The following is a 25,522-nucleotide window of genomic DNA, read 5'->3' as shown; positions in this document are numbered from 1 at the left end:
AACACATATATAAAATCAGTTTTCCTTGCAACTCGTGGAAAAGCTCACAGCGAGCCAAGAGCAAAGATAAATCATTTAAATGGAGACACCGATCGATGCAGTGATCGTAAACCTGCGGCACAAATGCGGGCATCTGAGCATGGCGCTTCATCAGGGGCATGCAGGCACAGCCTGGGACTGCTCCTTGCTGCTGCCCAAATAGCAGGCAGGCAGGGACGGGAGGCAGACCAGACAATGTGGACAGGGCAAGAAGGAAGAATCCTTGAACATGAAAGTATTGAGGAGCAGCTCAATGAGAGGACAGGATTCGAGACTTGCAAGAAGCGCGGTTTTCCTCCTCTGAACACAAAAAAGCACGTTCAAGCTCCTCTTTGAATTTTGTGTCCTCACAGAAATGCAGTTCACAAAAGTGTCCTTTGTATGAGTGATTACACAGGTGTTACTCTACATTCTCATCAGGATTTTTTACACTACCTATTACGCACAGAATGTCCAGGATCACAGTGACTGTGAGCTTTCCTTAGGGACTAGAGAGAAAAATAGGAAAATAAGTTAAGACCACCTGCCAAAACAGACAAAAAGTCACCCACAAGCAAGAGCCTCCAAGGATTTTGTATATTTTTTCTACAAGGTATGACCTCCCCAAAAATACTCTTGCTTTTTTCCCTTTCAATAAAGAGTGGTTTTTGATTTTTTTTCATGGAGTATTTAGGAATCTTGCTGCAGCTATTAGAGATTCAATTTCAGAGATTTAAACAGGAAAATAAAAAAGCCTATTGGGGAACTATATGAAATAAGAAATAATCTGTACTCATATAAGCTCTAATATCCTCCTGAGTCCAGGTTACAGTTGCATTTCAAGGCTCCTTTTTACTCCCTATTAGCTTTCCTGCTCTGCCTGACAAAGAAGGGCACTAGAATGGGTAAATATGGGAATGTTGCACTTTTGTGGTTATGCAGCTGTGGTTTAAATAAAATTTCACAATAAGATAAGCAATGGAAAAGACCTGAGGCACTGTGAAATATCCATCTTTGGAGATATTCAGAATTTGACTGGAAAATGAATCAGGTGACCTCCAGAGACTCTTCCATCATAAATTATTCTGTGGCTCTATGAACTTTGGGTTTTTGCAATCTAATAAAACAGTTGATTGAAGGGTTTATATTTGACTGTAGCTTTGAACAATTACATTTTAAACCAAGCAAACCTGACTGTGACCAACCACAGTGAACCAGGAGCACCTCTGGGACAGCTGAAGACAGCAGACCCTTCACCAGCAAAAGAGCTCCCACCACCAAGAGGAGCTGGGCCCAGACACCCAAAGCTGCCACCTGCTCTCCTCCTGCCTGTTTCAGGTTGAAACATCTCTTTAAGCATACATTTTCACCAGAACAATATAAAAATATTATATTCCTCTTCAGCACAGCTTTCAAAATGCATAAATTGCTTTTTAACTCATTGGGGTTCTGAAATGCTTTTCAAAGCATTTTCTGTGTAATGTCTGTGGGAGTTCACTGAAGCTATCAGTCTAACAGTTCCTTTCAAGAGGGTTCATATGTGAAGTGGTTGCTGGATCAGTTGGGTACAGAGCATGGCAGCCCAGAAGGATGACAGGCAAAAGCTGCTACACACCCATCTGCCCTCCATGTGTGCCTCCATCCTGGCTGGCACCGAGCCCTGTGTGTCACTGGGGCTGATCCCCAGCAACGATCCCAGACACCACCATCCAGAGAGGGGGAAAGGGCCAAGCTCATGGAGCCCTGTGTGTCACTGGGGCTGATCTCCAGCAGCCATCCCACACAGCACCATCCAGACAGGGGGAAAAGGGCCAAGCACACAGAGCCCTTCCCTTTGGCAGCATCCCCAGAAATGTTTTCCTGACGTTTCATGCACTGAGATGCTGGCGGGTTTGCAAGTGACAGATACTGAAGGACTCACCATTGTGACACAGTGCAATAGCAAGAAGCTGGACTAATAGGCTCCTAAGCACCATCTGATTGCTTTGGCTACCAGAGTTAGCTCCATGGACCACAAGTTTTAAGAATGCAAATTTCAGCTACTCAAAATGTGCATGACACACTATTTTAAATAAATTAATTAAAAAACAAACTCCCTGGAACCAAGGCTTTCCTAGAATGATGAAAGGGATGAAGGCAGTTTTTGCAGAAGATGAGTGCCTAGCTCTTGAGCATTTTTGCTTGTCAATGATGTCAGAAATATTGTTGCCTATGTTGAAGGTACAGTGTTCTCTAACATGTAAATCTCCTATCACAAGATTCTTACTGGAGAAAGCTATTCAATCACAGCAACAATCTGCTCATGTTTAAAAAAGGGAGCTGAAAGTTCAAAAATAGTTATAAGGTACGTCAAACACAGCCGATGCATTAACCAGCCACTTGCCTTACTCTCCTGAGGGCTGTGAAATATTCAGTTTTACTGCAGGAAAAAAGGAGACTAGCAATAGGATTTTTTTCATCTGCCTGTGCTTTCTGCCTGGGATTTAATCCTGCATATAGATACACAATATTATTCCCACCCAAGCTATCTGTTTTGCATCACAAAATGAACCATTCCCCATTTGAAGGGGCTGTCAGTTATCCGTGTTTTGTTAAGCATAAAGCAATACTTGCTATTCCAAATCCCACACTGACAGTCACTTCTTAGGAATCTGAATAAAGTCACTTGAATTATTTAGAATAGTGAATAGAATGCATTATTCCATTGTTCTATTTCTACAATTAAATCAAGATAACAATAAACTTTCAGTTAAATACATGCCAATGTTTGACCCTGATTGAGATTGAGGTAGATTCAACTCATGCTTCTTTGAGGAATAAATCATGATACTCCAAAAAAATAGAGGTGAAAAACAGGGTATTCTGATAATCATTTTAGGAACAAGGGCTGAGATACTCCAAGCAGATGGGACATGTATAAGCAAAATGTAAAACCTAGTTAAGGCAGAGTTTTATTAGTATAGACCTGCTGGAGGACACATCTCTTGGATAAAACTGACTATGAACACTAATAACTGCTGCTTACATAGCCTAAAACTAATGTGTTTCCAGAAAGCAATTCAGTTGGCTGATAGATATACTGGGTTTTTTAATAAGGTGTTTACCTTTTTCATTCAGAATTTAGGAGGCACAAGATATTCCCGTATTCTTCTTCAGCATATTTTCTTGTTAAATTTTTCATTTCCCCAAAAGCATGGCCAACTCACAGCACTGTGGTTGCTATACGTGTGCTCCTAGTAATCATTTATGAGGTGTTTTTTTTCCTCAGGCCTTTGAATCTTATTTTTTAGAAACACAATATATTGCATTTTTTCAGAGGAAAACATTTCCTAGAGACGTCTTCCCCACCATAAACATTAGATAGAATTAGTAGTTCAATATAAAGAGATTAAACAAGCTGGAATAATGTCTATTCCAGCCCAGAGATGCAGAGTAACGAGGGCCGAAGAGAAAGCATGGTATTAGAAAACAAAGCTTTAAAGCTTCTTCATCATGCATCGAGTTTATGTTTAAAAGTAATAATACTGGGAACAAGAAGGCTGCCTACAACCTGTGGTCTATGAAACTGTCAATACTTGAGTCACATTTATTTCTAAAGCCCTTTTTTTTAAAAGCAAGAAACAGTTTTATGTGTTATCATCAAAGATGAGGAAAATTTGTAACATAACTGTCTCAAAAGCAAGAATACAGATTTCAAAACCAAACATGGCACCTGAAGTCAAATTTGATGAGAAACTTCTCATTAATGGCTTTGACATATTCAGAGGATTACACTGATCTACCTGAAGTTTGCTGAAGCCACTTCCATGAAGTAACTTAACTTACAATTGTCCCAAAGCTATTGTGGATGATGTTACGGCAAAGATCTACAGAAATACCAAACTATGCAAAAAATTGTCAGATTTTATCATAAATACACCCATTGGACCATCATCTTTAAACACATTTTAAAAGTACCCCTAAAAGAAAAAACTGTATTCAGTCATGTCAGTAACTATGCTCAGTTACAAAGATTACTGGGGTAGCAACGAGGCTACTCTGGGGATAATAGCAGTGCTGGAATGAAAAGAAATTCCAGAAAAACAGAGGAAGCAAGTCAGCTCTCTTCTCCAAGCCACCTTTCCTAACACACCCATAAATAACAAACCTTCACAAACATAAGCAACATCTTGTCACAGAAAAGCACGACAATGTTTATACAATTTTTCCACAGAGAAAACATGACAGAACAAACTATATGTAACAGATTAGTCACATTACTACATGTTCTCAGGGAGAATACTCTAAGCAACTGGTAGAACTAGAAGGAACAGTCCAGGTTCAACACTTATCTAACAAAATAGTCTCGTGATTTTTACAACATAATTTTCCTGAATGGAAAAGAAAAAAATCGGTTTTAGAAAAAAATAATGAATAAAGAGGATCTATAGAGAATGTAAGTAAATATAGCACAATGACAACCAAGAGAAGTAGATCTTTACCACCAGGGAGTTGAGGAGGAAGCTGAGTGGCAACAAATACCAAATTTCTATAACTTACCTCAGTTACAGAGTTAAAAATAAACTCTACCAGTCCAGAAGACTGCAGTGTGTCCTGTGTTATTAGTTTTTGTACACAAGTGTGACAGTTTGGAGACTACGCCAATGTCAATTCCTCAATTCCACAATTTCATTTGACTTGGAAAATAATCTTTACTATGGACTGAAGCATTCATTCTCCAATTGTAGCTTTACACTTAGAGAAAGACCACATCTGGAAAACCCTGACAGAGAGATCAGTGCCCACAGTTACTGAATCGCTTAACCCCAGGAAAATAATGAATTTACTACCAGGAAAGGATTAGTTTTTCAGTGAGTTTCTTTTTGTTGAAGTAAGAGTCTGGAACTCCTGCTGCATATGCAGTAATATAAAAATTGCAGTTTCTCTCCCTGCCATTCCAAACCAAATGTCAAGACTCAGTTTTAAAGATAATTCCTTTTGAGCTAAGGAGTTTGTTTTGCGTCTAAAAGCAAAAGCCCAGAGAAAAGAAATGGGGAGAGACCAGACCCAAAAAGCAGCTTTTGGGCAACCTGCAGCTCTCTTGAGAGGGCAGAGAGCAAAGCCAGTGCTCAGCAGGAGTCAGGACATCACAACGAAGCAGGCAGGCGTGGCCACTGAGGGATCTATCCCTGGTGCAAAAACCCAGAGTGCCAAAGCCAAGAAAGGGAGAGGAGGCAGAAAAAGCTGGTCTGACCATGCACAGCACTTTCCAGACTGGGAGCGTTGACTGGCAGCACGTGCTCCAGTTGTTTTCTAGACAGCAGCATGACTGCTCTTGTAAAAGACATTCTTACACTTTTTGGAAGAACTGCCTCTTGAGGCACTTGCAGAAGGAAGAAGTTGTCTGAAACTCATTTTGACTTGAGCTTTCAACATCTCTCTACAAGTATCTGGTTTCAAGTAAAAAGAACATTTACCTTAATGTTCTCCATTCTCCTCAATGCAAACTGTGTCCCTCTTGGTGTCTCCCAAGGAGATGGGGGTTGTAAAAACAATTTGGTTTTGTTGAATTGGTTAGCCAAAGCAGGAGGTGCTGTATAGCATTTTAGCATGATCTTACTTTCTTCTTTTCAGATGAGGTTAAAAATGATGTGCTTATGCTCTTGGAGTATTTCACACTCCCATTTGAAAATATATGCAAATCAAGCTTCAGAGTCTGGAGTGGCCAGTCCAAGTGTTTTATCAATTTCAAAAGTTGATGCTCTGTGCTTTCCCACATATTAAGTAAATCTTTCTATATATCCCTTATAAAAATTTAAGCTTATGCTCTTGAAATGTACAAGTGCTAAGAAAAGAGGGGACACCTACAGGATAAAAAATTATTAGAGCCATAAGAGTTCAAGCAATCCTTGTTCTCTCTTGGCTTTTTCAATTATGCCAGGTTTGGGAGGAAGGGATTCATCCATTCCTCCAGCAGTCTATTCTGCATCTAAGGCAGACACAGCAAGTCATCAATAACAAGAGGAAGAGATTTTATATCTACAAAACATATGCTGATAGACTTGGAAAAGAACTATTTTTGCTTAATACTTAACCTCCTATGCAACCATGCACTGCTTACAAAAAAATGTCCCAACCTTATTATCAGGGCTGTACAATCATGAAAAGGCTGATCAAGTCCATTGCACAGCCCGGCTTGGATGTTTATTGTAAAAATTACAGCAATAATTATAAAAAATACATATCTAATAACCGCCTTTTCCCCTTACCCTAATTTATGATGTGCAGTTTCCCAGGCAACAGACTAGTCCAGGGAGTCTGTAGACCTCTGAAATTTTTTCATTCAAAATATGAACCATTGTTAACTGAATCTATGTCAGCTTACACAAGTTTGCTTTTCTTAGCCACCTGGTGTGCACTGCTCACAAGTAATCTCTCTATATGCTGCAATGGACACTTTATGTGTTCAAACCCAGCATAATAATTTGATTTTCAAAGGCAGTAGAAGACTTTTTCGGGTTTAAAAAAAGATATAAAAATGGGTACACACAGGTTTGTGATCCCCCCCATCATTCCCTCTCTCCCCACTGCTTTCCTAAGCACGCACAGAAAAGAACTTTCACAAACCCTAGATTTGGCATCAGTTTTTGGACCAAATTGTGTAATATTCTGTCCTGTAATGTCAAAACCAACCCATTACATTAGTAAAAGAAAAACAGTCAACAAAATGGGTATTTCTGCCTTCAGAACCTCTACAAGCCGATCCCTAAACATCACAAATATGCTGAAGAAGCACATTTAATTAAGAACACAAGATGTCCAAAAGGAAAACATACCGATTCTGTTAATTGTGCCATCATTCCTGTAAAACATACCTGAGGAGAAAGCAGTCTGTGACCTGTAAACATATGCACAAATGTGTCTCTACTTCCAAGCTGTCCTTTGTGGAGAGTCTGAGATGATGAACTAGGTCTACAGTGAGAAGTTTCACTGCTATATGCCTGTTCCTCAGCTGAGCTAAATGTACATCATAAAGTAAGAAGCTATGTAAGAGCCAGTTATGTCTTCCTATTTTGGGATTTTTTTTTTTAAACTCAGAACTTACGCAAACTATGTCACTTAAAGCCTAATGCATGTCATAATCTGTTTTTTCTTACATTGGTCATGTATCTTCTTCACAGTCTTGCCAACGAGGCAGCACAAGAACCAGCGTGTCAGGGACTCCTCACAGCAGTGAAATTCCCATTTGGCTCCGTAGGATGCTGTCTGTCTCCATGCACTACACAGATGGAAGACAAGTTCACAAATTGAAGACAACTTACCAAGATCTAAGAGTTCAACCAAACACTAAACATGGATTTCTCTTACAGATCAGTCACACATGCAGCCACTGACGTCTCTATGGAAAACTGTCACATATATTGCCTATTTAAAAATAGTTATTTACAATAAAACAGAAATCCAGGAAAAGACAATATTAAACAGATGGGGTTTTTTTGCTGATTTGCTCTGTTTGCTATAAAAATAAGGGGATTTATTTTTACTGTTATTTTTTTTCTCCAGGTTATTATAAATATAGGATAAAGTCTGATACCTGGGACCATATTTTCATTCACCATCACCATCCCAGTGCAAAACCTTTAAATCTTGCCTGAAAATATATTAAGATTCCTGGACCTAAAATAATCTGTGGCAATACTTTGTGCATCTCAAGATAAGACTGTATGGTTTCACTGGGTATAAGTTAGAGCACTACTGATTTATTTTTTACATAACATCTCTGACCAACATCTAGCTCTTGTTCTACTTGTTTCCTAGCTATGCAAGAAAAAGAGAATGAAAATTTTCCCATCTTACCAGCTTCCCCTCAAAGTCAATAACTTGATGTCTATACTGCAGGAGCCTTGTTTAGAAAGCAGGTATCATAGGGACATTGTCACTTTTTAGAAGTTTCTGCTCAACCTAACTGAAAAGTCCCTGTGAGAGAGGTTTTTAAGCAAGGTAATGGGTATGACTTTTTTATGTATAGAAAGAGACCAGTAATAAAAGGCAAGAAAGTACTTCCCTCACTCCTTTTATACTAAGCAATGGATTTTCCCCATTGTAATAGACACCTAAAAGCAATGGTTGCCAAAGAGATAAAGGTACAAGAGCAATTAACTGTTCAAATCAGAAGTGTTAGCACACCAAAATGGAAAGAGTGCAAACTTCTGCCGTGCATCCTTTGTTTCTACTGCTACAGAGTTCCAGCTTTCCCATTTCTTCTCTTTTCTCACTTGTAGATTTTCACTGCTGAGAATTATAGAAAGACAATATGTTTTCCAACAGCCATTTTAATTTTAGGAACATCTACTTGGTAACTGAATTTTAAACTCAAATTATGATACGAATTCAACTTTATTGTCAAGAGGCATTTCACAAAAGAGAAAACACAAAAGGATTTGTGGATGAGCTCTTAATTCTGATAATGACTTCTTTTGGATTGCCAGGTAGCCCAGGAGTATAAAGCAATGTTGAAGTGAAAGGAGAGGTAATTCTACCTTCAAGAGTATAAATGCATATAATATATAATAACTCTCTACAAAAGTAGGAAATGCTGACAAATACTAACCTTGGAGAAAAGGGCATAAAAGATGTGCAAAAGCAAAGCTTTTGGGAGCTAATACAGGAATGGCAAGAGGCAATCTTGGAAGGCCACTGGGTTTAAAGAGCTAATTACAAAGAACGTCAATCAAAAAACAGTTTATGCAGTCAGAAGATCTCAGTGGCCATAGTCTACTGATGCGGGAATTGGAGGAAATTAATCCATGGGAAGCATGAAGCAAAACCATTATATGAGCTGCTTAACTGCCAAGTATACAAAAGCTCTTAATAGCCACAAAATTCAAAATTTAGCAATTATTTCTCTTTCCTTCCTATTTGCTGGGGTCATGAGAAGGAGTCTGAGTCCCTCAGCCATCCTCCAAGGAGGAGGTTAACAGCCTCATTTATTATGAGGGGCACTCTTTTAAGTGCTATTGAGATCAGTGTAACTTTCTGCAGGGTGTGAGATCATGCTAACAGCGGCCACCTCACTGTGACCCTGAGCTGTTAATGCACTACTCCTGTTTCAGCATGTTCACGCCCCTTGAACAAATGCTAACATGGCAAATGCCATCATGATTGCTCAGTGCACTCAGAGCAACTTCTTAGGCACCCATGTCCTGGGAATTTGGCAGGCAGGGAGGCAATCTGGTGTTTATACTACATGGCACATGTATGAAACACTTCTCCACTGGTGATGAAGCTAGCAAAGAAGGTCCCAGCTGTTAAGCAAACAAGTATCAGCTGTCATATTCATCAACCCCCTGAATGTGCCCTGCAACCTCCTTGGATGAACATCCTTGTGCACCTTCCCCAGGTGCCCCCAAACCCCAGCAGCTCTCTGAGGCGTGACTTCATGACTGCACACTTTGTCCCCTCATTCTGTTCAGCAGCTGACCATTCTTCTTCAGGGAAATAATGCTGATGGAACAAGGTAGAGGTACCACAGAAAATGGTTTCATGATTTCAAAATGAGTACAGATACAAAAGCCAGTGCAGCAGGGATGATCCTGACCTCATCACCACGGCTCTGCAATCTGTCAGCCCAAAACTGCTTCTGCTTCCCATCCACTCAGCACAGACCGCGTGGTGTCTGCTTTCACTGCTCACTCACTTCAGCAGTACAATGATGCAAACTGTAGGTCGCATCTGACTGTGAGAAATAAAGGTTCTATCCCTAAATAATGAAGACATTTTTCCTTACTGATTGATGTTTCTGTTTAATTCTTCTGATTTAAAAAAGAAAACAAATTTTACAAATTCCTTTGAAAATTCTCTGAATTGTATGTTTATAGTTGTAATTTCAATTTAGGATCCTAAAAAAATACTGATTGAGCTATTTGGGTCCTAAATGTATCTCTGAAAACTGTCAGAATGGCAATATATATCAGACAAGTATACAGAATATTTCTGATTAAAACCAGAATATTAGAACACTAGGAATTACTTGCCATTTTGGTCAGTAGCTGTGGGAGTTTTACAAGTCATGGACAATTTAGTTGCTGTCTCCAACTCTCACCCAAATTTCTGTTTTATTGACCAACATTAAGCAAAAATATTACAACAGGACTTCTGAGACCAAGCCCAATGTTAAGGCAAGGTGTATAAGGCCATAAGGCAGACAAAAGAATAATAGAGCAGAGAACTGAACTTGGCTCTTCCATGTCCTAAGAATTAGATGTAGTCACTCATCAGAGGTCTGTGAAGAAAGCACTGTAGCTCCAAGCCAGTAAATGAGATACCTCCACTATGGTAATGTGAATCAAACTCCCACATCTTTCCAAATAAGTGCACTGCTGGGACATAATACAGGTTCATTTCCTCCATTTTTTATGGAAGCAGATAGGAAAGGTTAAAATTCAATTTCACAGCAAGACAGAGAGAAAGAATTTTTTACCTTGAAGATTTTTAATAAGAAAACAGTTTCATCTATTTTCAATAATCAGCATTGCTGAAGCTAATTCACAATAAGGAAATAAAAGTCGCTAACTTTCCCAAGGCCACTTGGCTTTCTTCACACAAACAAGCATCCTGAAATACAGGGTAATCTGAATTTTGAATTTGCAGTTCACTTACTCTCAGTTGGTTATGCTGTTCATACAACCACTTCTATACATTTCACTGATGATGCATTGTGTTGCTCTAAGCTGGCATATTATCAGGTAAGCTGAAGGGCACCTTCACTCTTCTTCACAGATTCCTTTTGCCCCTCCAAACATTATCTCTGCTCCCCTGGCTCCCTAGTCTTTGTCTTACCCTTCCAAAATGTTCACTTTTTGTAGAGTTTGCAAGGCAAAAATAACGAGCTACATCCTGCTAGGAGTCTTGGTGTCCCAGCCCTGCCAGCCGCTCCTGGCTCTGCTCACACCCGCTCTGCTCTCCCTGCCGCTCCTGAGATCCAGTGAGTCACTGCTGGGAAACACAGCCTCTTCCTCTAGCACCAGCTGCTCCCAAACCCAACAACGAACTGGAAATAATATTATTTCTCTTTCATAGGATAGAACAGTATCTCCTGGCCAATCCCACTGGCTTGTTTGGTTTTTTTTCTCCCATTTTTCTTAAGGCTTCAACTGTGTCATTCCCTCTCCCTCACCCTTGAAAACTGAAAAACACAATTAACCATCATTGTCAACTACCAGCAAGAAAAAGATCACTTTTAAAGTTTCAACATGCAAATTTTATAGGTCGGGTAAACTAAAACAAAGAATCCCATCAACCTCATCACTTTCTCCTAAATCTACATATTTTCATGGATTTCGTATTTTCTACATACCTTCAAAATTTATATTATGTTCTCTATGTTATGGTAGAAATAATTGCCTCTCCACTGACAACTTGTCAGGTTTCAGGATGATGCAATATGAGAAGACAGAGATATTATCTTCCAGATTTATAACAGAAATACTCCTCACAGACCCTTAACTAGTGCAGTGCTATCGAGTGCCACTGCAATATACAATGATAGTAAAAGTTATGTTATGTGAGGTAAAAGACTCCCTGCACACACCTGAATACTCTCCTAATAACTTTTAAAGTTATCCATAGCATAAAAAAATTATAAAAAATAGCTTATTTTCACAGTGGTCTTTTCTGTTTTACATATGAGTCTCCAGCTCCTTTCATCAGTTTTTTTACTGTTTTGGTTTGTTTTTCTTCTTTTTTTCCACTGTCTGTCTCCACCCTTGCTCTTTATCAAGATTTCTCTATGAACCTTTCACCATGATGATATCAATTACATAAGCAGGCTACTGAAAAGGGAAAGATTAAAAAAAATAAGTGTGTGTGTGTATTTGTATGTACACATGTACCTATGTATGTGATAGCACCTAAGGCAGGCTTCTAATTGCGAATGTGTAAGCAGAGTATTCACCAAGTTCCCAGATGCCTTTTGTAAAGAACTGATTAAGTTCTGAATATTAAGAATTAGAACTAAATGTACACAACTCATGTTTCCTACATGAAATATTCTGTTCATCTCAGAGGGACCTAGTTTGTTTTCAAGGGATAAGGAGCCAGTAAGAAAATGCACAGATAAAAGCAAATTAAAACAAACTTTCAGCTCATAATTAGAGGCATGATGTATTCTTTTTAGATTGGATACACACAGAGAAACCCTTGAGATACTTGTCACATCCGGCTGCATAAGAGGAATAGCCAGAGGTCTGAGGATGAGCAGCCAGCAAGTAAAGTAAAGCATGAGCAGGGCCCTCTCCCCCAGCGTCACAGCGCTGCTCCAGGGCAGGATGCTTCAGGGGCTGGCCTGGCAGCCGCCCCCACGTGAAATGAGCTGCTGGCAGAGCCCAGCAGAGGGGCTGCCCTGCCCAGCCAGGCCCCCAGCTCTTTGCTGAGGGGGTGTGCAGCTGCCCAGGCACTGACCTGGCAAGGTGCCACCAGCCGAGTGCACCCAAGGGACTGCAGTGCTTGTCACAGAGCCTCTGCTGCTGCACGGGACACAGCATTTCTCCCATGGAAATGCCCGCTGGAGACAGTGACACCAAGCTGGCCATGGCACAGACTGGGGGCTGCCACAGGAAGGCAAACTTCACAAAATTCAGAGCCTGTTACCAGAGGCAGAAACCATTCCAATTCCATGGCTAGTTAGATCAAAAATGCCACAGGAGGTTAATCCCTGCTTCCAGAAGACCGAGAAATGAGTGCAAAGTGATTAGGCAATAATCACAGCAAATTTCTAAAATAATGTCATGAAACAGACATGCTGGAGACAAACCTAGAACCAGTGCCCAGTTTAAAAGCACACAGTACAGCACAGGGGACATGAACAATACAGGGCTGGCAACACTGCTCAGGGAATGTGCTACAAACCTAAAAACCCCAGCTAAGCCTCAGGAGAAGCTGAATCAGAGCTGTACATTTTTAATGCTAGAAATTATATAAAACCAACCTGGCTTTATTTCAGTTACTGAAGCAAAGACCATGTAGCTGATCAAGTGAGGATTGTTCTTCCTGAGCCAGACAATTTAAGGGATTGAGCACACAGGTCCAAGACAATGTAGAAGAATTCAAGTGACTGACTAACAAACTGGAATTTGAACACATTTTCCTGTTTACCCACAAAGTAGCAGGAAGGCAGAGCTGATAGAGTACACCAGAAAAATGTAAATAAATTAATCAGATTTTTCTCATAAAAATACCCTATCATTAAATACCAAAACCCTTTCTAAAACAAGATCAATTCTCTTATATCTCAGAATTCTAATAATTACTAGGTTAAAATGAAAACCTTAAAGTGTATCAACCAAACTTTTTCACACTTATTAAATAAATACAAAGACAACACCTTCTGTTTGGCAAATGCCCATCCCATTGTTGCCAGATTAATGTAGAATATTGAGAACAAATATGTATGTCTCATCTTTTGCTTTTTTCCTAAGTGCCTGGCCCTGATCTCTGCTAGAGAGAGAGATTTGTTCTGAAAAGGTATTGTCTCAAGAAAGACAGTTGGATGACATTTCCAGAAGCTTCCAGCCTCAGTGTTGACTAAACACAAGTCCAAAAACCTTCTAAGGATGAAGAAATACACCACAATCTCTCTTAGTGCTGTACACCCTCCTCTCAAAGAAGCCTTTCTCTAATGAAAAGATTTGCACTTGCACTGTTCACCTCCCTAATTTTCTTCATGCTTAGCCCAAGCCAGGCTCCTGTTGCTGGATCAGCACAAGCAACAAGTGGAGCCTACATGCTGCCTGTACTAAAAGCACAGAACACCCATGTTCTGCAGCCTCTCAGCCTGCAGGAAATCCATCACTTGGGTCAGTGCTTACAGAACCCTGCCCTTTGGCTTCTCTGCCAGGAGGAGTCAATGCAGCCCAGACTGAGCCTTGGGGGCTGCGTGGTTACAGCTCTGAGCTGCAGCCCAGCACACACACAGAGCACGGTGGTGACAAAGAGGGAAACAGCCTTACCTTTCCAATCCAGCTGCACTTGCTAGGGCTTATCCTCAGCAGTAAAATGAATCTCCCATAACTCTATAGCTGTAGCAGGATGTAAAAATGGTTTCTGTCACATAACACACTTAGTGTTGGGTTTATGTGCAAGTAAGCCAAGAATGGGGTTACTCACAGGCTTATGGTTGACACTGTATGAATGCAAGCACTTGCTGGACCAGCTCCCAAGTGCCTCCTTCATTATCTCCATATCTCAAAATTATGACTTCCAATTCAGACTGCTCAGTTTCTCCATGCTATTGTACTTCCTGCTATGCCAAAGAGAACCTTTTCATATTAATTTTAGCAGATGCTTTAATTTATCCTTTATACTATATTTTATTAATGCCTATTCCACTGGCATCTAGGCAGATGGCCAACTTCAAAACCAAGGTTTTATGGAGGAATTACAAGAATAGTCAGGCAAATGGGTTCTTCACAGCTGGGAAGCTGTTACAGTATGGTATATTTATAGTATATAAAAGATACTTGTGAACAGAACAGATGGTAACTTAAGAAATTACCTGAATTTGGATTTTGTCCTGAATTTCAGTAGGTCCTTGTGAGTTTGACATTCAGCAGTTTTATTCTTTCCATCTCTTTACTTTCTCTTCTAACATCACACACTCAGCTTTGCTGAAAAAATATTCTTTCATAAACTTAAAAAAAAAATCTTTCAGAAAAGTTAAGTAATAACTCGAACGTGTTAAGGAATCCAGCAGGTCAGCAGATTTTTACAGTCAAAGTTATGAACAGCTGCAGTGTCTCCCACAGATGTGACACAACCCTTTATAAACACATGGCTACCTAAGTACACAAGTGTGACAAACATATCAGCTCATCACCTCCATGTTTGTTTCATAAGCTATTTGGAAGTAAACCCTTCATTTACAAGCACTTAAGTTCTGAAGGTAAGGTCTATTTGGGAAACTTTGGAAAAGGAGAGAAGCTTTTAGAGCAGTTTTCTTGCCAACTGTACCTAAGAAACAGCTTACCCTTCCTTTCTGAAGTGATTAAGAGATTTCTACAGGAACCAAAAGCCTTTGGGATGCACATCATGATTTTAGACACACACAGTATTTACAAGTTCCTTATACCAAATTATGTACTTTACACTTGCAACATCTAAGTTTATCAGCTGAATTCAAAGGACAGATTTCCAATATCCAAATGACCCATAAGACCCTCACTTCCAGTTGATTTACAAGCAAAAGAATGTTGGTATTTAAACCTGAAAGTCTGCTTCATAACAATTAATCTATGGCCTGGTAACCATTAACTGGAGTGCTCTGTGCTGCAAGGTCTCTTTTCTTGGCACAGACACCACTGAAGATTGATAGGTTACCTGTAGCAGCATTTTCTGTATTACAGAACACAACATATACAGTCCTAAGTTCAAAATTAACTTTAAACAAGAAAAGGTTAAATTATTTAAAAATTTTTTTGGTTACACAGAAAATTTCAAGCCTATCATCTTTGGTCAATTCAGTAGTTAAACTCTACTGCTCAATATCCTAAGTGAGCCTTGAGTTCTCACACAAGCATAAATAGAGATCAGTGTTTCAGATATTGCATAACATTTGTTTGTTCTGTTATGTGTATAGTCACAATCCTTTGTATTAATAAACTAAAATAGTCATTATAAATTCTCTCCAGAGGGACCTGTGAGCCTTTTCTGTGGAGCCACAGAATCTGATTAAATGTAAGAAAATAGACTGTAGCTATCCCTTGATTCTCAGATGGCTGCACATCCAGCAGGCTTCCCTAACAGGACAGCTCTGAACTCTTCTCATTCAGCTCTTGCTTGTTTGGATTAACAACAGATATGCTCAGATTGTTGCATACCTCAGTCAACTAACCTGCAAAAGGAAGCTACCATACAGATAATTGATACAAAATTAGCTTTCATTAGCCTGTTCTGGGGGTTATTTGGTCATAAAATCCAATCATGTATTAGGATTTAAAGAAAAAACTATTAGTTGTTTTGTTATATAATGACTTGAATGTACTTTTCCACAATGACAAATCATGTTTTTCTTGTTCTGGGGAGCCAGGTCTGGGTTGTATGTCACAAACAGCAAGTTCTCCTTGAGATATCTACCTCCTCCCAAAAGCTTTACAAGGAGCCTATGGAGCCTTGTCTTCATAGTCTCTCAAAGTAATACATTTGCCTTCCAGTTGAATATGCATTCCACAAGAGTTGACTACACTACACTGAATTGAATAATAAATATAACTGAATAAATAACTGAATGTTAAAGCAGCTGCATGCTTTTTCATTCCCAGAAAGTTTTCTTGACATCTATATATATTAGGCATACGGATCATTCTGGAAACATCTTGTTTGCTGCTAAGGTAGCTAGTAAGTGTAAGCAGTCAAATTTGGTTTAAATATACAGCAGTTGAAATCTAGGTTTTAATTATGAAACATCTCATATATATTAACATGGGCAAGAATGCAAAGCAAACAAAGACATAATGTATGTGTAAGTTCAGCATTATTTAAACTCTAAATTAATTTCAGATTATTCCTTTATATCAAAGATTAGCCTTCTAAATTCTGATGTTTTTAGAATTAACCTATTCTACTTTATAGAACAGGAAATTTCTATCTGGAAAAAACTGTGAAACCATCTCAATCCTTCTGCTTCCCTGGCTCGCTTATTGAGGCTGGCTTTGGTTCTCTTAGGGGTTTTTTTAGCTTCCATGGAAAAAAATTCTACTTAGTACTAATGAAAATTTAAAAAAAATTAAAAATCCACCCAACTAACAAAAAAACCAACTCAATAAGGAAAAAAAAAGGGCAATAAAAAAACAGAACCCAAAACAAAATAAACCAGGAACAAACTCTACATCTCTTATTTCCACTGAAATCACTTAGGTCGAAATTCAACAAAGGACTGAGGGACTTGAAAGGCAATTGCTTCAGGGCTTGTCTTTTCAATGCCTGGAGATGATGTCAAGACAGCAGGTCCCAGGATGGGCTGTGCAATGCTGTGCAGAGCAGGAGTTTGCAGCACACGGGGTTTGCAGCAGCCAGGCTGTGGGAGGGAGCTGTCCAAAACAAACCAACCAACTCATCCCTGGGAAACAACAGGGTGAGCTCTTCAACCCTTCAGCTGATCTACCCAGGACCAGAACAATAGCAACGAGCTTTTCTTCCAGACTCTGGAGCAGTGAAAGAGCTGGGATTTTGCCTGTTACAGCACCCTGCATCCCAGCCCTGCCACAGCACAGACAGAGCTGAGCAGGGATGCAGAGACAGGCGGGGTACCAGCCAGGAGGGGCTGTGCCTCAGCCACCACAGTGAGCAAAGCCTCCTCTGGCACGGCAGCCCCCGGAGCTCAGGGCAAGCTGCAGCTCAGCCTGCAAGCCCCACCACGACAGGGCTGCTCTGCGTTACACTGACACAATGAGCCATGGCTCAGCCAGGAGAGCTCAAGGAAGTGCAGGGGTTGCAGAACAAGGAGCCCCTGGTGCCTAAACTCAAAGTGAGAATCCTGAAAACCCCTCTGCAGCTACCTCCTTATCTCCAAGTTCAGTTCAAGGATTGGTGGCTCAACTCTTTCCTAACACAGGTCTCAAAGTCCAATCTGACTGCCTTTACTCACCTTGGCAATATTTTTTACAAGGGGAGTACACTAGTATTTAGGCTCTTTGCAGTAGAATGTAGTGCTCACAGTGAGAAATAGTGGCAGAATCTATTCCAGGGGAAGGGAAAAGAAAAAAAAGAGCAATTGCAAACACTGTGGCAAACTTAACATGGACATTTTTTAGCATCAGAAAATTCTAGAGGCTTTGAAATAAACTCATAATTCAGAAGCATTTGAGAGACAGCAGTGCATCAATAATAGATTTTAGTAGGTTATATCCTTGAAAGAAGGTAGATGGTAGAGCAGACAAAATAAAGTTGTTGGTGGCCTAATACATTGCAAGTGGTTTGTCACCTACAAGACTGCATTCTTTAAAGATATCTAACACACACACACACAAAAAAAAATATCTCAAGTGAATTTATTGACCAAAACCAGTTCCACAGAACCAATTAGTATCTTACACAGGCTGCCCTGCAAGGCTTATGAGGCCATCCATCACTTGTCCATTTAACTATTTAGCATTTGTTCCAGCAATTTGTCACACTGTCAGAATGGTAGCATTTCAGAATAGGAGTTTTGGTTGAAAGAAATCTAACTCAGATAGTGCAGATATTTCTTTTCTAATAAGACTTACACAAGATTTATGTTTCTATTATTTTTAACCTTAAGCATCTTGTCTGGAAGGTGAGGTTAATTCTTTGTATTTCAAAGTTTCTACATTTAAATCAATCGTGTTAGATGAGAATTTAAAAATATTATGCAAAATGGAATTACTGCAAACTTCATCAACAATTCACAATTCTGACATCAGGGAGTGCATTATCTTACAGCTGCAGTGCTGACATTTTTATCACTTTTGCCATCTAGTCATTTTCTTTTATGTTTATTTTTGGTGACTTTCTTAATTTCAAGTTAGAATCACACCGTAAGAATCACAAAAAAATTACCTTTCGCATGAATGAGAGGCAAAGTTTCAACATAACATTAGCATGTCTACTCACAAGGTATTTTAGACTTTTCAAGCTCTATACATCTAAAGGGAAAGAAAAATGATTGCTGACGAGTTTCAATTACTCACCTCCAGATACTTATAAATTTAAACAAATGAATAAAAACTAAAATGCAAAAGAAATATTTCAAGCTCTGCTATCTCTAAAAGAATATTTGATGTCTTTAACGCAGGTTCTGGGAACCGTTTCAAAAGACTGGCACTTGCTTTTAAACACATCCAAAACATTTTACCTGAAGAACAAGTAGGAATTAGACGAATGCAGTTCCTACATTAAATGGAAGCAGCTACAATGAGTATGTCAGGCAACCTGTTAACACCTTGTCAGAGAACTCTTGTGGCTCTACCACGCATGGTGGTGTGTCCACACACCTGCAATTCTGCCACTTCACAGACTCCACCAAAATAAACAGGAGCTACTCCAAAACAACCTTTAGATTTGTTTATTGTTTCAGAAGCAGGACTCTGCTTTTTAATGGTGCAAGCTCACAGATCAGAGGTCTGCTTTCCTGATACCCTGTAGAGTTCCCTGATTTAGATTTCTTATAAAGCAGCTGCAGCAAAGAAGGCTGGGAATCAAATGCCATCTCTGCATCTGAATGCTGTTAAGTAGCTCCCATGGCATTTCTCCCTGACTCTCAGTGTGTGTCTGTCACTAAGCTCACTCCCAGAGATAAAACAGCAAATGTGAACTCCTGTGGGAAAGCACGTCAAGTAAAAACCTTTCTTGAAGCCTTGAGAATGCTCCAGCTCAGTCAATCTTCAGGCCTTCAATCAGCACAGCCATCTCACCTTGTATACAGAAGATTTTACAGTGTACCAGCATTAGGTAGGGATAACCAAATGTTTAATAAATAGAGAGAAAAGTGAGTATCCCTGTGTAATAGACTTAGCAAATAGATAAAACAGCATCTAGATAATACAGATTAGCCCTGCTCAAGCACCCCAAAACATTCTCCACTCTGCTTTGCTGAGTAATCTTGGTGTTAAGCATGCTTGACAGTTTTGAAGTATCTATTTTATTTGTCTCTACCTATTCCTGTCTATAATTAATTGCATCAGTCAATTATCTTGGTATCTGTTAAATATCACTGTTGTATTAGTCTGCCTGTAGAGGATGCATCTACCTTAGATGTAGATTACTCTGCCTTCAAAATAAATTGTATTTCCAGCTACACTCAGAATAGCACAGCAATTCTTGCAATACTGGAGAGGCAAAATGGGAGAAGGAAAGAACCTGCAGGACAGACCATCAGTTCACAAGAGCCAAGGAGTTGCTTCCAGTCTGACAGAGCCAGAACCAGTTGGAAGAGAAGAAGGTGCTCACGCCCATAGCGATGCTGAGCCCAGCAAGCAAGAATGTCCAGCTGCGGGTCTAGGGGCTGTGGAACACCTGTTCATTTCTCTTTGGAAGAGGGTTTGCTTGTTTGCTCTATTAAGTATGTGTCCAACATTAGAAAAACAAAACATACATGGAAAATTATTCCAACTGCAGAGTGTGACATGGAAAAAAACCCAACCAAACAAAAAAAAAAATCCCTGAAAACAAGTCTGCTGTGTTAAACACAAGCCTGAGGGGAAAACTGCCCACAACCAGCAAACTGTCAGTTCATCTAACCTGTCTTTAGGGAGAACTTGAAAACCTACCAGTAATAGGACAGACAAAGAAAGCCAACAGTAAATACCATGGACTGAGAGGCAGTAGCCAGTCCTTCTGCCAGAAACCTGAGGAAATAAAAAATAAACCAGAAGAAAGGATATTCTGATATTTACATACTGCATTCCCCTCTACTCATACTCCTCCTGCTAAAAAAAATAATTTAAAAAGCCAAAAAAAAATCCTCTGCAGCTTCTGATTTTCTTTTCATTCCCTTTTGTAAAGGAAGTTCCAGGTCAGCTCCCAGAAGCTGCAGAAAAGCTTTTGGGGGTTTAATAATCCAGAGTTAATAGCCATTCATTTGGCAGGTTTGGTACAGAAGGCGGGTCAGAATTAATTTCTTGCTTAACTAAGGCTGAAATTCACATTTAAAGTGTAAAATATAGCTGTTACTGAAGTCTCATTCAGCAAGAGACATTCAGAGTGAGATGATCGCAGCAAGAACTTGTACTGAATATAAAAATTGTCTGGGAACAAGTACAGTCTCAAACAAAAAGATGAAAGTTGAAAGAGAAAAATAAGAAGTAACCCAAATTCATCATGAAGGGCCAAACCAGCCTCTGCCTGCCTGTGTGTAGCTGCTGTCAATGACATGAGATCTGACCTCTAAACCATGGCTACTCCATCAGCTGGCACTCTGGGCAGTTCAGTGCAGAACTGATTGGAATCACATAATCAGTTCAAAAAGGTTTCACAATGGCCCTAAATGTGGTGGCTATCAGAAAGGGGGCTCACAGGTATAAAGATCAATTACTATTTAAGTAACATTCAGTGAGATACATTTATACTTCCATCAAGATGGGAAGAGGAAAGTAAGTAAATCTTGAATAAGTAAGATTTCAAAAGGAGTACAGCACCACTTTCCATTATAAACCTTTCCAGAGAAAGAAAATGCGTGAAATTAAATAAAAGATCATCTGTAAATAATCACATTAAGCATTAAAATTTCCTGAAAACAGAATCTGGAACTAGAAAAGCTTATATAAACAAAGCAAAACAAAACTATTGGACACAATATGCCTTGTTCTAGGACGCCCTTCCACATTTTCTTCTTACTGTTCTATCTCTTTCCATCTGGTTTTCTTGTACCACTGGTAAATCTTTAAGGCTGCTAGGAAGAAGACTGTTTTTTCACTGTGTGTATCATTCCAAATGTAAAAAAAAAAGACAAGTGTCCACAGTAGACATGTTGATTAGACCACCATTTAGAAAATGCACTTTTTGAAAGCATCAGGTACATGATATAGACATGCTGCTTCGAGTTTCAAATTTTCTAAGCATTTTCTTTATGTAATACTTGTTGGGATTAAATATTTTATGCCTTAATATTCTTGGAGAGCACTTGCTATAAAGTTAGGCATGTATAAATAGCTCTTTTGTCGATTCAGGCAATTATTTGTATCTTCACCCCTTTCAGGTATGGAAAAGTAAGTAGAAAATCTGATTCTGAAGCCAAGAGATAAGTACTTACATTCATCTTTCACATAAACAGGTTCAAAAGCTTGGGTTCAGAGGAATGTCTAGAAAGGAGCAAATGCAAGAGCAATGCTCCTTGTTGCAAGCATCAAGAAGTTAAGAATGTTCTGCTACAACATGGAGATGGGGAGAGAAGCTCTGATGAAGGAAGTGCCAGGGGACAGGTCACCAGACCTCTTTATTTTTTTTCCCTGTTCTTTCTTGCACAGTTGCTCTCCACTCCCCAAATACCTATAGGTGATTGCCTTTTGGAGGTAAGAGGGAAGGCAAAATTCCGGGCGCAACTGTAAAAGCCCCAAAACTGATGTTTGATGCTGCAGTAGAAGCTGATAACTGGAGTTAACATTGTTTCCAAGGCTTGCTGAAGAACTCTGCATAGTTTGAAGTAGATAGACTATATGATAATGTAGCTATAAGTCACGTTCATTTAGAAAGCAGAACATACTTCTAAAGGCATTCTTAGACTGGCTTAATTGCATCCCTACTCAGAACTGTATTGATTAAAAAATCCAAAACAACAAAACAAAGACCCTGTGCTGGCATCACTTCAGAACAAATCCACCCTCTGTCAATGTATAGCCTATCTGACAGCTCACTGATGGGAAAAGATTGTCCTATACTGAAAGATCATTGGATGCCAGCAGAGATCTCAAAGCTGCCAAGCCCCACGCTACCATTTCTCTCCACACTGCTGTTCTACTCTCAGGGCACCAGGTGCATTGTTAGCATCAGTTTGATCTTTCTGACTCCACCTACTACTGAATTTTCTGACCTTTAATGTTTGCCTTTACAACAGAGGAGTGGGTAGTTTGTAAAATAATGCCAGAATTCATAATATATTCTACCATTAATAAAAATGTCACACCGCGTATCCAGTAAACACAAAAAGAGACCATCAAATGAGTTCCTAACATACTTATAAAAAAAAATCAAGTGATATACATAGAAAAATCAAGATTGCCTTATGATTTGAAATAAAATTCCAATGAATTAAGTGGCATTATTCCAAACTCATCACAGCTTACCAGATAAGCAGATGGCCGCCCAGCACAACATGATGATGAATTTACTGAAGATGTATATTGTTCTCAAAGAAAAACTTGAAGAAAGTACAAAATATTATAAAATGCTTTTCCTTTTAAAGTAATTTTTGCTTTTACAGCTAATCTGGCAGACAAGAGAGGATGAAGCCATACGATAGGGCAGTTATATCTTTTATCATATCAGAAAAATTATTCTTGTCTCTTACGCTCTTCCTAGAAAACTCAAGAGAGGCAATCCAATTATAACAGCCAGCATAACATGAGATTAGTTAAAATTTCAAAATAGTGTTGAAATTGTTCAAAGTGCTTAGATTTTTATTCGACAGTTCTTTAACTGAAAATCAAACATGTTATTCAAAGAACGAATCTTTTTTTTTTTAAGAGATTAATCATCCTTGTTTCTCATTTGAAGTCTGGGGCCATAGCCAATCTTTTCACTGTGTTCTCAGAGAGAGATATTTCATTTTGAAAAGAAAAAACAAAATTGTTCTCATCTCCTTTATATGTTGTCATGGTAGACAAGCCACCACATCAAAAAAAATTCCTGTTTCACATTTCTTTGGGTCACTTTTCAGCAATAACACCAATGCTAAAATTTTTCTAGAGTTAATACAGAATCTGATCTTTTGATGCTGTATCTGTGGAAAATGTTACCTGAAAAAATGTTTTTCTTATGCTATTTAGGGAGGGAGAAGAAATGGAAAAAAAATCATAATCAAATGAGAAAAAATTAAAACCATTTTATTACACCTGCATTTTAGGATTTCTTTTGCAATGTAACATCTCTATTTAAACTCTTTGAAAATTTGGAAGCCTAGTAAATGCAGGAATTTGCTAGTAAAGTGTCTGTCAAAGATCCAATGTTCCATGACTGCAAATTTAATAATATTCATCAATATCCTATGTAGTTAGAAGTATTTTTGCCAATCTGACTGATTTAGTACTAGCCGGAGAACCTCCCTTCAGGCCTCACTTTGAGCTCATGATTAGTTGATGCTGGTAGCAATAAGAGTTCTCCATGGATTCATGAAATAAAACATTTTATACATTTCAGCTTTACATTTGATTGGTATTGTATCTTATCTTACATAAACCAATTGAATTTATAAGACTATTTTCCCAACTAAGGGATTTGAGAGAAAAAAAATTCTCATTAGACACAAAGAATTCTGTGAATTGGGCATGGATTTACTGCTTATTACAAGGGCTGCCTGACACATTTCATTTGTCTGTAGACACAATGTAGGAATATAGGTTCAGAAAACAGATATATTTTCTATGCATTATGTGTTTGTAAAAGCCTTGGAGAGATTATTCTTGCTGGACATTTGTACCATGCCCTGTGCAAGTTAGTGCTGATCAATGACCAATGGCCCCAATCCACAGGTATTTGTATTGGTTCTGTTCCCTTCTCTGCTGAAGAAACTCTGATCAAGAAGAAGGTAGGAGGATTTGCTTGGTGGCCAAGTTCTTTTTTCTAACCTTAGGAACAGTTAGATGGCTAGGATGAAGAGAAGTGAAAATTTTCCTCAGGAAACCTAACTAAATTAAATGTTGCCTACAACCTAAGATACTCTTCTACCATGGCAAGATCATATGTCTTAAATGTAGTTTTGAACAATTACATTCACATGTTCTGTGCACACACACTGTAAAGTGCACCACCAAAACATGCTATTTAACAGCAGCTACATTCAGGCTCTAGAAAGAATTTTGTAGGCTCCTTGACAGGAAAGAGACAATAATCCAATAGCTTCATCTCTTTGAACTATGTAACCAGGGATTTGGAGAAAGTACTTAATAGAGCTGAAAAATAAAGGACTAAGACTGCAAGTTAAAAATACATTTACTGACAGCACTTCTCTCCAGCTAATGTCTTTTCCCAAAATATTATAAATTAACAGTACCTTTGTGCAAGTACTGCTCAAAAAAGATTCTCAAAATAATGAGTCTTTGGTCTTATATCACAAATCTGCTTATTCTTTTTTTTTTTGTCTTGCAGCTGTGCGTTGAAACCAGAGCTTGCAATAAGGAATAGATTGCTGTGAGGAGGAAGAGGAAACTAAGCAGCAGCTCCACGTGCACTTACAGCTCATCCACACAGAGTAGCCAAGACCTGGCCAAAAGAGCTCCATTTGTCACCACATTGTACTGCTTGTGCCAGCTCCCTGTGACGTGTCAGGCCACTTCCTCAGCCTGGTCTGCATACTGGGACTGGGCAGTGCTGTCTGTCACAGGACAATTGCACCAGCCATCCTATCAAATAACTCCTGTCACTTCAAGCACTGAGCTGGCCTGTCTCTCCTGTCTCTGGCTTGGACAATCACTGAGCACTCACACATCATGGTGAACACAATGCCCTCCTCCAACCTCTGGCAGATGAGAGTGGAGCAGCAGAATGGGATTTCCTTGCCATCTATTCCTGTGGAATTTCCACTCTCTTAAAAGAAAAGATTTCCATAGCTGGTCCACAATTTGATATAATATTAGGGCCATAATAAGAGGGCCCAGCAAGGATTTTTTTTTCCTAGACTTTTTCTCCTTGTTTTAAAAATGTCATACACATAAACAAGCAACATAGCAAAAACCAGGAAGCTGCATGTGTACACAAGTACATTTTCTAATGTAACACATGTAGACTGTCTGCACACGGCTTTAATAATTTTAGCAAGTATTACATTAAACTTTAACTAGCAATGTTGAAGCTCAGCAACAGT

At 39.1% G+C, this 25,522-nt stretch overlaps 1 long non-coding RNA gene across 1 annotated transcript in view; it reads right to left on the bottom strand.

The window, feature by feature from the left end:
• The window catches only part of LOC118689278 (uncharacterized), a 157,345-nt gene that overhangs the window by 76,493 nt on the left and 55,330 nt on the right, over positions 1 to 25,522 (bottom strand). The window contains exon 7 of the long non-coding RNA XR_004980593.2: positions 7,155 to 7,276. This is a non-coding gene — a long non-coding RNA (uncharacterized LOC118689278). The remainder of the gene's footprint in view (positions 1 to 7,154; positions 7,277 to 25,522) is intronic.

This window comes from Molothrus ater, chromosome 9 (genome assembly GCF_012460135.2).
Source record: "Molothrus ater isolate BHLD 08-10-18 breed brown headed cowbird chromosome 9, BPBGC_Mater_1.1, whole genome shotgun sequence".
In the NCBI taxonomy this organism is placed as follows: Eukaryota; Metazoa; Chordata; class Aves; order Passeriformes; family Icteridae; genus Molothrus; species Molothrus ater.
Note: the sequence above shows the minus strand (reverse complement) of the source record. Positions and strands in the feature narration are given on the sequence as shown.